Source organism: Acinonyx jubatus, chromosome C1, assembly GCF_027475565.1.
Source record: "Acinonyx jubatus isolate Ajub_Pintada_27869175 chromosome C1, VMU_Ajub_asm_v1.0, whole genome shotgun sequence".
Classification (NCBI taxonomy): Eukaryota; Metazoa; Chordata; class Mammalia; order Carnivora; family Felidae; genus Acinonyx; species Acinonyx jubatus.
This window is the reverse complement of record NC_069381.1, coordinates 29,815,163-29,829,167: the sequence shown is the minus strand read 5'-3', so window position 1 is coordinate 29,829,167 and position 14,005 is coordinate 29,815,163.

Sequence of the window (14,005 nt, the reverse complement as noted above, 5' to 3'; positions counted from 1 at the left end):
CCCCCATTCTCAAGCTGCTCACACTCTAGGTGGGGAGATAGACGAGGGCAATTATACTTCAGCCGATGGTGCGGAGATGGGGGAGGCACAGGGCACCCTGGGAGGGCACACAGAACGGGAACATGTCCCAGAAGCTTGAGGTCAGGTAATTTTACCAGGATTTTCATCCTTGTCTTTCTAGGTATTTGCTTAAGTGGAAATTCCTCTGGTCATCTGTCTACATGGAAAAAGCTTTACTCTTCCATACTGGCTTTTCTTTCCACTATTATCCTCTATCCCAACCTATTCCTTTGGGCCCTTTCGAATCAGGCAGACATCCGATGGAAGGTGGAAGTAAAACATGAGCATAAGTAGAGGCTGGAGCCCTGCGAAGTAATGCTATCTGGAGGAAATAGCACAGGATCCCCATACAAGGAGGGACTTTGAAGATTTCTAAGCTCTGCCTAGAACATTTTCCTCCCACCTTTCACTGAGTGATTCCTCACATCCATACACTGATGACGTCCAGATTTGTATCCCATCTGTACCTCATCCCAGCTCCAGACTCACATCCAACTGCCTCCTTGACATCCCCATCCCCACCAGGATATCTGATAGGCATCTCAAACTCAACATGTCCCACCTAGAGTCAGTCCTTGATATCTGCCCCTACCACCCACAAAACCCCATCTCTGCCATCTCAGAAAAATGGCTCCACTACCTACGCACTTACTCAAGTCAAAGATCGAGTAGTTACTCTTGATTTTTCTTTCTTTCATTCTCTTCTACATTAGCAAGGGCTGACAAACTGCCTCCATAATGTATCCTGCATTCATCCACTTCCGTCCTTCTATTGTCACCTTAGTCCGTCACTGCACTGGACAACTGCACTAGCCTTCTGAATGGTCTCTCTGTTTCTACTCTTGTTCCCACTCACTCCGGTCCATGAAGCAGCCAAGAGTGAGCCTTTTTAAACATAGATCAGGTTGTCACCTCCCACACAGTTCCAACTTGCACTTAGAATAAAATATAAACTCCTTATAATGGTCCATAATGATCCGGTCTTTGCTTAGACCTAGCCTCAAGACCCCTTGTTCACTGGATTCCAACACATCAGATCCTCTTTCTGTACTTCTAACAAGCTAGTCTCATTCCCATCTTAGGGCCTTGCAACGCTGTCTTGGCCGCCTGGAATTCTCTTCTCTAAAATGTTGCATAATTGGTGCCCTTTTCATTATCCAGGACTCAGCTTAAAATTCACCCTCTAGGGGTGCCTGACTGACTCAGTCAGAAGAGCATGGGACTCTTGATCCTGGGGTCATGAGTTCGAGCCCCACACTGGGTGTAGAGATTACCTAAATAAATAAATAAATAAATAAATAAATAAAGTTAAAAAAAAATTCACCCTCTAAAAAAAGCCTTTTGTGGCCACCCATCTAAAGTAATCACCTTCATGGGGCACCTGGGTGGCTCAGTCAGTTGAGCATCTGACCCTGGCTCAGGTTATGATCTCACCCCTCGTGGGTTTGTGCCCTGCATCGGGCTCTGTGCTGACAGCTCAGAGCCTGGAGCCTGCTTCGGATTCTGTGCCTCCCTCTCTCTCTCTGCCCCTTCCCCCACTGGTATTCTGTCTCTCTCCCTCTCTCTCTCGAGAATAACTAAACGAAACATGTTAAAATGTCATACAGAAAGTTTTTGAAAAAGCGTTTTAAAAATTAAAAAGTAAAGTAACCACCTCCTTTATTTTTTTTTAATCTGAATAAGGAAGTTTATCTTATCACTGTGAGCAATAGGAGAGAGTGTAAATATGATATAGAGTAACCACCTCCTTTAAATGTTTTTATTTTCTGTGTGACATTTCTCATTTGTCATTATCTGGCTTCTTTGTTTGCCTGTGTGCCGTCTCCCCCACCAGGATGAGGACACTGTGCAGTTCGCGGCCGTATCCCTACAGGGTCTGGCACACGGTATGCTTGCGGTAGACATTTGTTGAATGGATGAAAGCTTGGATGAGTGAATGAATGAATGAATGAATGCAGTGAGAACAGCAGAGGAAGAGACTTACCAGCAGAGAGATCAGTATGTACAACGACCTGAAATTGAGAGAGAGTGTCTAATGCTCAAGAAATTGAAAGAAGCTCAGAATCATTGGCATGGATTGGCATAGGGGGCCGGCTGTCCAGAATGAGGCTTGAAAAAGCAGTCGGGAGAAATTACAGAGAATGTTGGGTTTTAGATTCTCTCCCAAGTTCCATGTGAAGCCACCGAGGGTTGGTTGGTTGTTTTGCTTTTTATTTGTTGTTTTTTCAGCTTTATTGAGGTAAAACTGGCAAATGACATTGTGAGATATTTAAAGTGTACATCATGATGATTTGGTATACATTCACTGTGAAAGCATTCCCTACATCTAGTGAATTAACACATCCATCACCTCACACACGTACACGCACACACACAATATTTGGGGGAGTGAGAACATTTAGGTTCTATTCTCTTAGCAAATTTCAATTATACGAAACAGTTTATCAACTATAGTCACCATATTTTACATTAGATTTTCAGACCTTATTCATTTTGTAGCTGAAAGTTTGTACCTTTTACCAACCCATCCTTATTTCCCCCACCCCCCTGGCAACCACTTTTCTACTCTCTGTTTCTATAATTGTTTGTTTGTTTGTTTGTTTTTTTAATGCCACATGTAAGTGTAAGTCTTGGTCTTTCTCTGTCTGGCTTATTTCACTTAACATAATGCCTTCAAGGTGCATCCATGTTGTCCAAATGGCAGGATTTCCTTCTTTCTCATGGCTGAGTAATATTCTGTTATACATATACAGCACATCTTCTTTAACCACTCATCTGTTGATGGGCACTTAGGTTGTTTCTATATCTCGGTTGTTGTGAATAAAGTGCAGTGAACATGGGGGCACAGACATCTTTTCAGGATCCTGTTTCCATTTCTGTTGGCTATATACCCAGAAGTGGAATTGCTGGATCATACGGTAGTTCTATTTTTAATTTTTTGAGAAACCTATATATTTTTTCCACAGTGGCTCCACCAATTTATATCATCACCAACAGTGCACAAGGGTTCCCTTTACTCCAGCTCCACACCAACATTTTTTTTTTAACATTTACTTATTTTTGAGAGACAGAGTGAGAGCAGGGGAGGGTCAGAGAGAGAGGGAGACACAGAATCTGAAGCAGGCTCCAGGCTCCAAACTGTCAACACAGAGCCTGATGCGGGGCTCAAATTCATGAACCATGAGATCATGACCTGAGCCGAAGTCGGACACTTAACCAACTGAGCCACGCAGGCACCGCCCGCCCCCCACTTTAAAAAAAAATTTTTTTTAATGTTTATTTATTTTTGAGAGAGACAGACAGACAGAGTGCCAGCAGGGGAGGAGCAGAGAGAGACACACAGAATCTGAAGCACAACATTTGTTATCTCTGGTCTTTTATTTTTAATAAATTTTTTATGTTTATTTATTTTTGAGAGAGACAGAGACAGTGTGGGCGGGGGAGGTGCAGAGGGAGAGGGAGAGGGAGAGGGAGAGGGAGAATCCCAAGCAGGCTCTGAGCTTTTGGCACAGAGCCCGATGCAGGGCTCAAACTCAGAACACAGTGAGATCATGACCTGAGCTGAAATCACGTGTTGGACGCTTAACCGACCAAGCCATCCAGGCACCCCTGTTATCTCTGGTCTTTTTGTTGATAGTCATACCAATGTTTCAAACAGGGAAGGGGCTTAATCCAAGAGGCATTATGGGAAAAAAATCACTCTGGGTGCTGTGAGAATAGACTATGAGGAGGCTAAATTGAGTGTGAGAAAGCCACTGACAGATGCCAATTAAAACTTGCCAGTTTAAACTTGTCCTGACAAGACTGGACAAGAATGATATTACTGAAGATGGGGAGAATTATATAGAATCAAAAACCTTTATTTTTATTTTTAAAAATTTTTAACATTTATTTATTTTTGAGAGACAGAGCATGAGTGAAGGAGAAGTAGAGAGGGAGAGGGAGACACAGAATCCGAAGCAGGCTCTAGGCTCTGAGCTGTCAGCACAGAGCCCGACGCGGGGCCCGAACCCACGAACAGTGAGATTATGACCTGAGCCAAATTTGGATGCTCAAACAACCAACTGAGCCACCCAGGCGTCCCAAGAATCAAAAACCTTTAGAAGGCATCAATAGGAGCCCCTGGCTTGCTCAGTCAGTGGAGAATGTGAGTTTGAGCCCCACCTTGTGGTAGAGTTTACTTTTTAAAAAGAGGCATTAATAGGACTTAAGGATGAACTAGATGTGGAGGGTGATGGAAAAGAGGTGCCAAGCATAACTTTCAGATTTCTGACTCCGGCAGATTAATAGTGTCATTTTCTAAGGTTGTACAGAAGGAGGAACAGGTCTGGGGAGAAAGATATTGTGTTCATTTTTAGACATGCTAGCTTTGAAGTACCCTCGGGCTGCCCAGTGGAGATATCCAGGTCTGGAGCTCAGGAAAAAAAGGTCAAGGCCAGAACTAGACTGGGGGAGGGGGAGTTGTCTGCATAAGGATAAAGGCAGAAAGTTGAGCATCCACATTGAGCTCACCTACGGCAAGTGTGACGGGTGAGGAGAGAGGAAGACAGAGCCCTGAGCTGTATCAACACTGGACCCTAAGGGGTAGGAGAAAACTGCCATGGGACAATGAGGGCAGATGCTTTCAGTCAGAAGGAAGTGGCTGAAAAGTTGAGCACGGAAAGGGATGAAAATGATGGTGCCTAAGGCAGTCGGTGATACGCTTTTCCTCTGGCCACAGGGCCTGGTTTTGGCATGGCCCTGTGGCCACTTCAGGCCAGAGAGACACGAAGAAGATTGGTGAAGAAGATTCCTTACTCCTGGGGCACCTGGGTGGCTCAGTTGTTTGAGCGTCCATCTCTTGATTTCAGCTCAGGTCATGATCTCAGGGTTGTGAGATCAAGCCCTGAGTTGGGCTCTGCACTGAGCCTGGAGCCTACTTAAGATTTTCTCCCTCTCTCTCTCTCTCTCTCTCTCTCTCTATCTAAGAAAATAAAACCAGGGGTGCCTCGGTGGCTCAGTCAGTTAAGCATCTGACTCTTGATTTCAGTTCAGGTCATGATCTCATGGGCTTGTGGGTTTGAGCCCTATGATGGGCTCTGTGCTAACAGTGCAGAGCCTACTTGGGATTCTATCTCTCTCTTCCCCTCCCCCACTTGCTCATTTTCTCTCTCTCTCTCTCTCTCTCTCTCTCAAAATAAATAAATAAACTTAAAAAAAAATAGGAGTGGGGCACCTGGTGGCTCAGTCGGTTAAGCCACCAACTTCGGCTCAGGTCATGATCTCGCGGTTAGTGAGTTCGAGCCCCACGTCGGGCCCTGTGCTGACAGCTCAGAGCCTGGAGCCTGCTTCGGATTCTGTGTCTCCCTCTCTCTCTGCCCCTCCCTTTCTCGTGCTCTCAAAAATGAATAAATGTTAAAAAAAAATAGGGGTGCCTGGGTGACTTAGTTGGTTAAGCATCGTACTTCACCTCAGGTCATGATTTCGTGGCTCGCGGGTTCAAGCTCGCGTCAGGCTCTGTGTTGACAGCTCAGAGCCTGGAGCCTGCTTCGGATTCTGTGTCTCCCTCTCTCTCTGCCCCTCCCCCGCTCATGCTGTCTCTCTCTCCCTCTCAAAAATAAATAAAACATTAAAAAAAATAAAAAACAAAAACAAAACAAAACCCCCTTCATCTTGGGGAAAAAAAAAAAAGATTCCTTACTCTCAAGAGAGTCGCCAGGAGACACTTAGGCTTTCACTCTTCTTTTTATTGTCATCATTGTCATTTCAGTTAGTTGGCTCAAGACACTTTTGGCTTTAGCAATACTTTAATTAATTAAGTAAGTAAGTAGTTATTGGGAGCCAACTGTTATTAGAGCTGGGGACACAGTGATAAGACAGAGGAGGTATCTGTGCCCACAAAACTTAAATGCTAGTAGGGGAGACAGACATTACACAAAGAACCAGATTTCAGTGTGCTACAGTTATTAATAAGCGCCAGGAAGAAGAATAAGGTAGAAAAGAGCATAGGAACATGGGAGCTGCTATTTTAGATAGGGCAGGGTGGTCAGGAAAAGCCTCACTTGAGGAGGTGATCTTGGAGCAGAGACCTGGAGGGAGGAAGGGAGGCAGGCCTTTGAACATCCAGAGTGGTACTCTCCAACCAAAATGGGATACAAGTCAAAGGTGTAATGTTAAATTTTCCAGAAGCCACATTAAGAAAAGTAAAAAAGGTGGGGCGCATGGGTGGTTCAGTTGGTTAAGCATCCAACTCTTGGTTTCAGCTCAGGTCATGATCTCACGGTTCGTGAGTTTGAGCCCAACATCAGGCTCTGTGCTGACACCTGAGAGCCCGGAGCCTGCTTCGGATTCTGTGTCTCCCTCTGTCTGCCCCTCTCCTGCTCACACTCTGTCTCTCTCTCTCTCTCAAAAAGAAATAAACATTTAAAAAATTAAAAAGAAAGAAAAGTAAAAAAGGCAAAGATCACTGGTTGCCAGAGGGTATGGGGGAGGGAGGGATGGATAGGCAGAGCACAGAGCATTTTTAGGGCAGTGTTTTGAATGGTGAATAAATGTCATTATGCATTTGTCAAAACCCATCGAATGTACAATGCTAAAAGTGAACCTTAATATAAACTGTGGACTTCAGATGATAATGATGTACTTTTGGAAGTCTATTGATGGCAACAGAGATACCACTGTGGTGCAAAGTGATGGTGGCTGGGGAGGTTGTGTGTTTATGGGGCAGGAGGTATATGAAAACTCTCTGTACTTGCCTTTCAGTTTGTCTGTGACCCAAAATTTTCCCTAAAAAATAAAGTCTACTGGGGTGCCTGAGTGGCTCAATTGGTTAAACGTCCGACTTCAGCTCAGGTCATGATCCCGTGGTTTGTGAGTTCGAGCCCCGCATCGGGCTCTGTGCTGACAGCTCGGAGCCTGGAGCCTGCTTCAGATTCTGTGTCTTCCTCTCTCTCTGCCCCTCTCTGCTCGAACTCTGTCTCTCTCTCTCTCAAAAATAAATAAACATTTAAAAATAAAATGAAATAAAGTCTATTTAAGTAGAGAGAAACAGGTGAAATTAATTTGAATAATATATTACAAACAGTGACATAGTCAGTCCTCACAACAACCCTGTACATCTAACATATCCAAAATATTATCATTTCAAAATGTAATTAGCATAAAAAATTGATTAGATAGTTCAATATCTTTTAAGTTTATTTATTATTTTGAGAGAGAGTGTGAGCAGGGGAGGCTCAGAGAGAGAGAGAGAGAGAGAGAATCCCAAGCAGGCTCCACTCTGTCAGTGCAAAGCCTGACCTGGGGCTTGAACTCACAAATCGTGAGATCATGACCTGAGCCAGACGCTTAACCAACTGAGCCACTCAGGTGCCCCAGTATTTCAACATCTTTTTGGTGAACTAGGTCCTCAAAACTCCCATGTGCATTTTACACTCACAGCACATCTCAATTTGGAGTAGCCACATGTGGCTGGTAGTTTCCAAATTGGGCAATGCAGAGGCAGAACGTTTCAAGCAAAGGAAACAGTAAGTGCGAGAGTGCTGAGGCAAGAATAAGTTTCGCTGTGTTTGAGCAGAGCCAGCAGGCATGGGAAGGAGCGAGGGGTGAGTGGGCGGAACACGGGATGAGGCTGGTTGGAGAGAAGGGCAGGAGCTGGGGCAGGAGCTGGGGCAGGAGCTGGGGCAGGGCGGTGGGGGGGGGTGGTGGGGGGGGGGCGGGGGGGTTAGCCTTGGATTAAGCAGTCTGGAATTGTTCTAAGTGTGATCAGGAAAGCACTGAGGCGCTCTGAGCAGGGAACATGGCAAGTCCTTTGTGACATGAAATGCAGTGCACATGTTCCTTATCATTATACTGTTTCTAATTATAGGAGAGGCAGTGCGGGGGCCCTGGATCCCTCTAATGCTGCAGGGGGAAGCCAGCTATCTCTCTCCCAATTTCACATTTGCAGACCAGAGGCCCAGAGACAAAGAGTGCTCGCACCGGGATGCATAGCACGTCTTTTCTTGTTATTGGTGATTGGATGTAAACAGGCTCAGCAGACTTTTGCGGGTAGAAGCCTGGCTGGAGGGAGTTGAGAAGGAGATGGAGAGGTTTGGCAGTGAAGGGAAGGAGAAATGATAGGGTGGGAACTGGAAGGATGTGGAGTCTGTTCGCTTGTTTGTTTTTGAGCAGAGAAAGATTTGGACATGATTGCAAACTGATCTGAAAGCAGGAGTAGAGAGGGAGAGGCTGGGAAGAATGGGTTCCAGATGGTGTGGGGCTCCTGAAGACATGGCAGGCACTGGCTGTGGAGTGGAGGAAAGCTAGGTGGTGATGTAGGTAGGCCTGGGGACTTGGTGGCACCAGGCTCAGCTGCCTCTGTTCCCGCCTTCCACAGCCCTTGACCCTTTGCCATCTGGATTCCTGGGACCTGCGTGCTGCCTCGGTCCCGAAGCCCACTCTCTGCTAGTCACTCTCAGCGCCCCCCCAGACCAGAGATGATCCTGGCAGGGCTGCTGCTGACCATCTGCCACTTTCACTCTGAGCTCCTGTGCCCTGGTTAGGGACTGCTGCTTAGAGCCTTCTTCTTTATCCTTCCATTCTATGATCCCAGTTCTACCCTCCAAGCAAGACCTTTGCATGAGTCTCCTTTTTTTTTTTTTTTAATATTTATCTATTTAAGTAATCTCTACACCCAACGTGGGGCTCGAACTCACAACCCCGAGATCAAGAGTCGCAGGCTCTTCCAACTGAGTCAGCCAGGCGCCCCAGCGAGTCTCCTGGTTCTGACATCCAAAACTCAAACATCTACCATATGCGGAACCTTCCCTGTTTAAGCACGGTTCTATTTGCTTCACAAAGGTATGTGCTGTCAGAATCTCATTGTACAGGTGAGGAAATTAGGGCTCAGAATGGATAAACGTCTTGGGCAAGTCTTACGGCCAGTAAGCGCCAGAGGGACGATTTGCCCCCAGTCTGTACACTCTACAAACTGGCCTCGTTCTATGATGCCACACTGTCTTTTAGGTGTCAGAAAGAGCTGCTGTCCTGGAGGTCTTTTCTCATTTGGGCAGTGGGCTATGGGCATAAGCAGCAGAATGTGGGGCTCAGCTGTGGGGACAGCTAGAGAAGGTAAGTTCTGTGCCAGCAAGGACTTGTGTCTCTTTGATCACTGCTATACCCCTGTCCCCAGAATAGCATCTGACATAAAATAGGATGCAATAAATATTTATTGAACAAATGGATGCCTGAATGAACTCTAGCCTCTGAGAGGGCTGGTCAAAACCCAACCAGAGATGAAATCAGGCAAGAATACAAAGCAGGGAACAAATGCCCAGAACTGGCTAAGGTACAGCTTGATTACAGGAGAAAGACAAAAGTCCAGGATTCAAGTTCAGGGCTTCTTTCTTTCTTTCTTTTTTTTTTTTTTTAATTTTTTTAACGTTTATTTATTTTTGAGACAGAGAGAGACAGAGCATGAAGGGGGGAGGGTCAGAGAGAGAGAGGGAGACACAGAATCCAAAACAGGCTCCAGGCTCCGGGCTGTCAGCACAGAGCCCAATGCGGGGCTCGAACTCACGGACTGCGAGATCATGACCTGAGCCGAAGTTGGCCGCTTAACTGACTGAGCCACCCAGGCGCCCCATCGGGGCTTCTTTCCTAAACCACTTGAAGAGATCTTGTAAACTAAGCCTAAACCAATCAAGACACTGCATTTCTTTGCCACAGTAAGCAATTCAGAGAAAAACAAACAGCTGCTTTATTCTTTATAAATTACTGTGTATAATTTCATTATATGGATGTATCATAATTTCACTAGTATCCTAATGAGGGACTTTCAGGTGATTTAGAATCTTTTGCTATTACAAAAATGCTGCCAGGAATAACTGTGTACAAATGTTGATTCTCACAGATACATCATATCTGAAATATAAATTTCAAGAAGTGAAATCCCTGAGTCAAAAGGTATATGCACTTATAATTTTCATAGATAACTGTCAAATTGCCCACCATTAAGGTTGTAACTGAAAACTCCCTTCTGAAGCGTGTGAGAAGATGTGCTTACAATATTCTGGCCAAAACAATATCACCAAAATGTTTTATCCTTGATAGTCTGACAGGTGAAAAATGAAATGCCAGTCCAGTTTTAGTTCACAGCACTCTTCTTATGAGTGTGAGCATCTTTTCATGGATTTAAGAAGTTTTTTTAAAAAGAATCCTCCTACTCAGGTGCTTGGCTGGCTCAGTCAGTAGAGCATGTGACTCTTGATCTTGGGGTCATGAGTTCAAGCCTCATGTTGGGCATAGAGCTTACTTTAAAAAAACTCCTCCTACTTAAAAAAAACTCTTGGGGTGCCTGGGTGGCTCAGTGGGTTGAGCATCCGACTCTTGATTTGGGCTCAGGTCATGATCCCAGGGTCGTGAGATGGAGCCCGGCATCAGGCTCTGTGCTGAGCGTGCAGCCTGCTTGGGATTCTCTCTCTCCCTCTGCCCCTCCCCCTGCTCACATGCACTCTCTCTCTAAAATAAAAAATAAAAATAAATTTAAAAAAATTCTCTAAAGAAGTAAAAATTTGCCTCTAATCCTAGATCCCAAAAGTAAATAGTGTTGGTTACTATGTATCTTCCAGACTTTTCCTTAAATTCATACATATTTATATAATTTCACCTAAAAAAACATGTATGTGTATACATACATATATGTGTGTAACATACCTGAATTATGAAACCTGCATTTTCTTTCTTATCTTTTGCCAGTTACATTTTTTTTATTTGATTTTAGATGCCTTGCATTTTTTGTTAACGTAGAACTTCTACAAGGTCTGCTTCTTATTTCTTTATGGCTACTTCATATGACCTTTGGGGTATGTGATAATCCACTTAACAATTTCCTTAGACATTTTGATGATTTTCAATTTGTTAAATCCCAGCAATGCTGCAACAAATGTTTTTCTACGTGCATTTTTACATACACGTGCTATTATTTCTTTAGGTCTCATTCCTAGAAGTGGTCTTTGGATGCTTCCAATGATAAACTGATCTGAAGCTAAGAAGGTTGGTCTGGGATAGGAAAGGCTTCCATGTATTTTACCTGCTGTCTTCGGCACATAAAAGAGGTCCACTCTCGAGTCTGTTCCCCTTCATATCATGAACAGCTGGGTATTTCCCTGAACAAATGGTATTACAGTTCATCATGGTGAAGGATTCTTGAGTGGCTGCTGAATTCAATGTAAGCAATGAGAGGGTTAGAATAACACAGAAAGGTCTCTGCCTTCCAAACTCACAGTCTCACAGAGAAACAGGGTATAGAAAGAGAAATAGCAATCTACATGATACAATGAGTAATCGGCCCTGGTCCAGACTTTTCTTCTCTTGGGCCGAAGCATTACTGTCCAGGTGGAGAGACTATAACTTAGGCTTGGTCAGCTCTCTGTGCCTGCTCCTTGGACTATTAGGAGAGACAATGGCTCCAGATATGTAAGCAAGAGACGATCTAAATTATTCCATCAGGCTGGAGGCCAGAGTCTCTATCTCCTCTCCAACGGTCTTCTACACACCTTCATTTGGTAGACATTTCCCTATCTCTATTTCCTGTCAGAAGCTGGGGAGGCAATGGAACCTAGCATTCAAGTACTCGGTAATATATGTTGATTCGGAAGGCACTGGGTGGCAAAAAGATAAAATATTCCAGTGTTTGGCCTAGAAAAACTCAGGCTGAAAGCTGGTATATTTTGTTTACTCCATATTCTTTTGGCGTTGTTGTTGTTTAACTTAAAATACTTTACTGAGGTAGAGTTTACATGCAATAACGCGCACCCATTTTAAAAGAATGGTTAGTTAAGTTTTAAGAACTGTATTCACTTATGTAACCACAAAGCCTATAGAACATGCTGATCACCCCCAAAAGTCCCCACATGCTATTTAACTTTTTAAAATGTTTATTTAGTTATGTATTTATTTGAGAGAGAGAGAGTATGTGTGCACGAGCACAGGGGCAGGGCAGAGGATCCGAAGTAGGCTCTGCACTGACAGGCACGAGCCCAATGCAGGGCTCGAATCCACAAACCACAGGATCATGACCTGAACCAAAGTCGGACACTTAACTGACTGAACAACCCAGGCGTCCTGCTATTTAACTTTTAAAAAATCTTTTGTCTTGAAATAATTATAGAGTCACAGAAAGTTGCAAAGATAGTACAGAATCCCATGTACCCTTTAATCGTCTTCCCTCAGCGGTTACGTCTTCCATAATTATAGTATAGTACATATCAAGAGCAGGAAATGTACACTTGTACAATGTGAATAAATAGTTAATGTGAATAAATAGCTCTGTGTCATTTTATCACTTTTAGACTCATATAACCAACCCTGCAGTCAAGATACAGATCTGTTCCATCATCACGGGGATCTCCCTAGCGCTGCCCCATTATAATCACGTTCCCGCCATCCCTATCCTCTGGCAACTAACTAGTAACCTCTTTTCCACCTCTACAATTCTGTCTTTTTGGGAATGTTATATAAATGGAATTATACAGTGTGTGACCTTTTGAGATGGCTTTTTTCCGTCAGCCCTTGAGATCCATCTAAGTTGTTGCTGTATCAAGTTTGGTCCTTGTCAGTGATGCGTAGTATTCCAAGCTGTATGTGTTTCCCAGAGCTGCCATCACAAATTGGCACAAACTTGGTGGCTTACAACAACAGAAATTTATTCTCTCGTATCTAGAGGCCGGGAGTCCTCAATCCAGGTGTCACCAGGGCCGCGCTCCCTCCAAAGACTTGAAAGGAGGCTCCTCCCTTGCCTCTTCCAGCTTCTTTTGGCTTCCCCCATTCCTTGGCTTGTGGCTGAATCACCCCAGTCTCCGTCTCTATCTTAAGATGGCCCTTCTCCAGTATAACTGAGTCTTCTATCTCTTACAAGGACACCTGTCGTTGGATTTAGGGCCCATTTAGATAATCCAGGCTGATTTTATCTCAAGACCCTTAACTTAATCCAGGGTTTTTCAGCTATACTTAGCAGGAGGAACAGGGAAAAATATGTCTGGTCCATACTTCCGGAAGTGGAAGTTGCTCTACATCCTTTAAAAAAAAATTAAGGCCAACCTTTAAAAATCACACGTCTCATAAAAATGTAGACTTCTGGTTTCCCATGAACCATTGGAAGAAAAGTCATCCTGGCCTGCACTTTTGCTTGGTAACAATTGGCTGTGCCATTGGGGCGTCTGGGTGGCTCAGTCGGTTAAGCCTCTGACTTTGGCTCAGGTCACGATGTCGCAGTTCGTGAGTTCAAGCCCCGTGACGGGCTCTGTGCTGACAGCTTGGAGCCTGGAGCCTGGAGCCTGCTTCGGATTCTGTGTCTCCCTCTCTCTCTGTCTCTCCTAGCTTGTGCTCTGTGTCTCTCTCTCTCAAAAATAAATAAACATAAAAAATAAACAATTGGCTGTGCCGCTGTGAATGGGTGATGATGAGTTTACCATAAGCCCTGCCCTTGCCCAGTGAATGAATATAGACTTAGACGTACAAAAGGCTTGTATCGCTAGTTCTTACGTTACTGTAGGAGTCTGAACTTGCCACCTCTGTATAAGAACTTGTGTTGGGGGGGTACCCCGGTGGCTCAGTAGGTTAAACGTCTGACTTTGGTTCAGGTCTCGATCTCACGGTTTGTGACTTCGAGCCCCACACGGTACACTCTGCTGTCATCGCAGAGCCTGTTTTGGATCCTCTGTCCCCCTCTCTCTCTCTGCCCCTCCCCCGCTCTCTCGCTCAAAACTAAATAAACATTTAAAAAAGAAAAAAACAACTTGTGTTTGATCTTCAGGAAGTGTTGGCCACAACAAAGCCTGGATGTCACGCCAGAAAAGGAGCCACTGGCAGGATCCTTAAAGGATTCTGCTACATCATTGAGAAAATGTTCTCTCTCTCTCCCAGCACAAAACTCTGCTTCAGCACAGATTGTTCTCAGCAGTTACAGTAAAAGATAAAACAATAA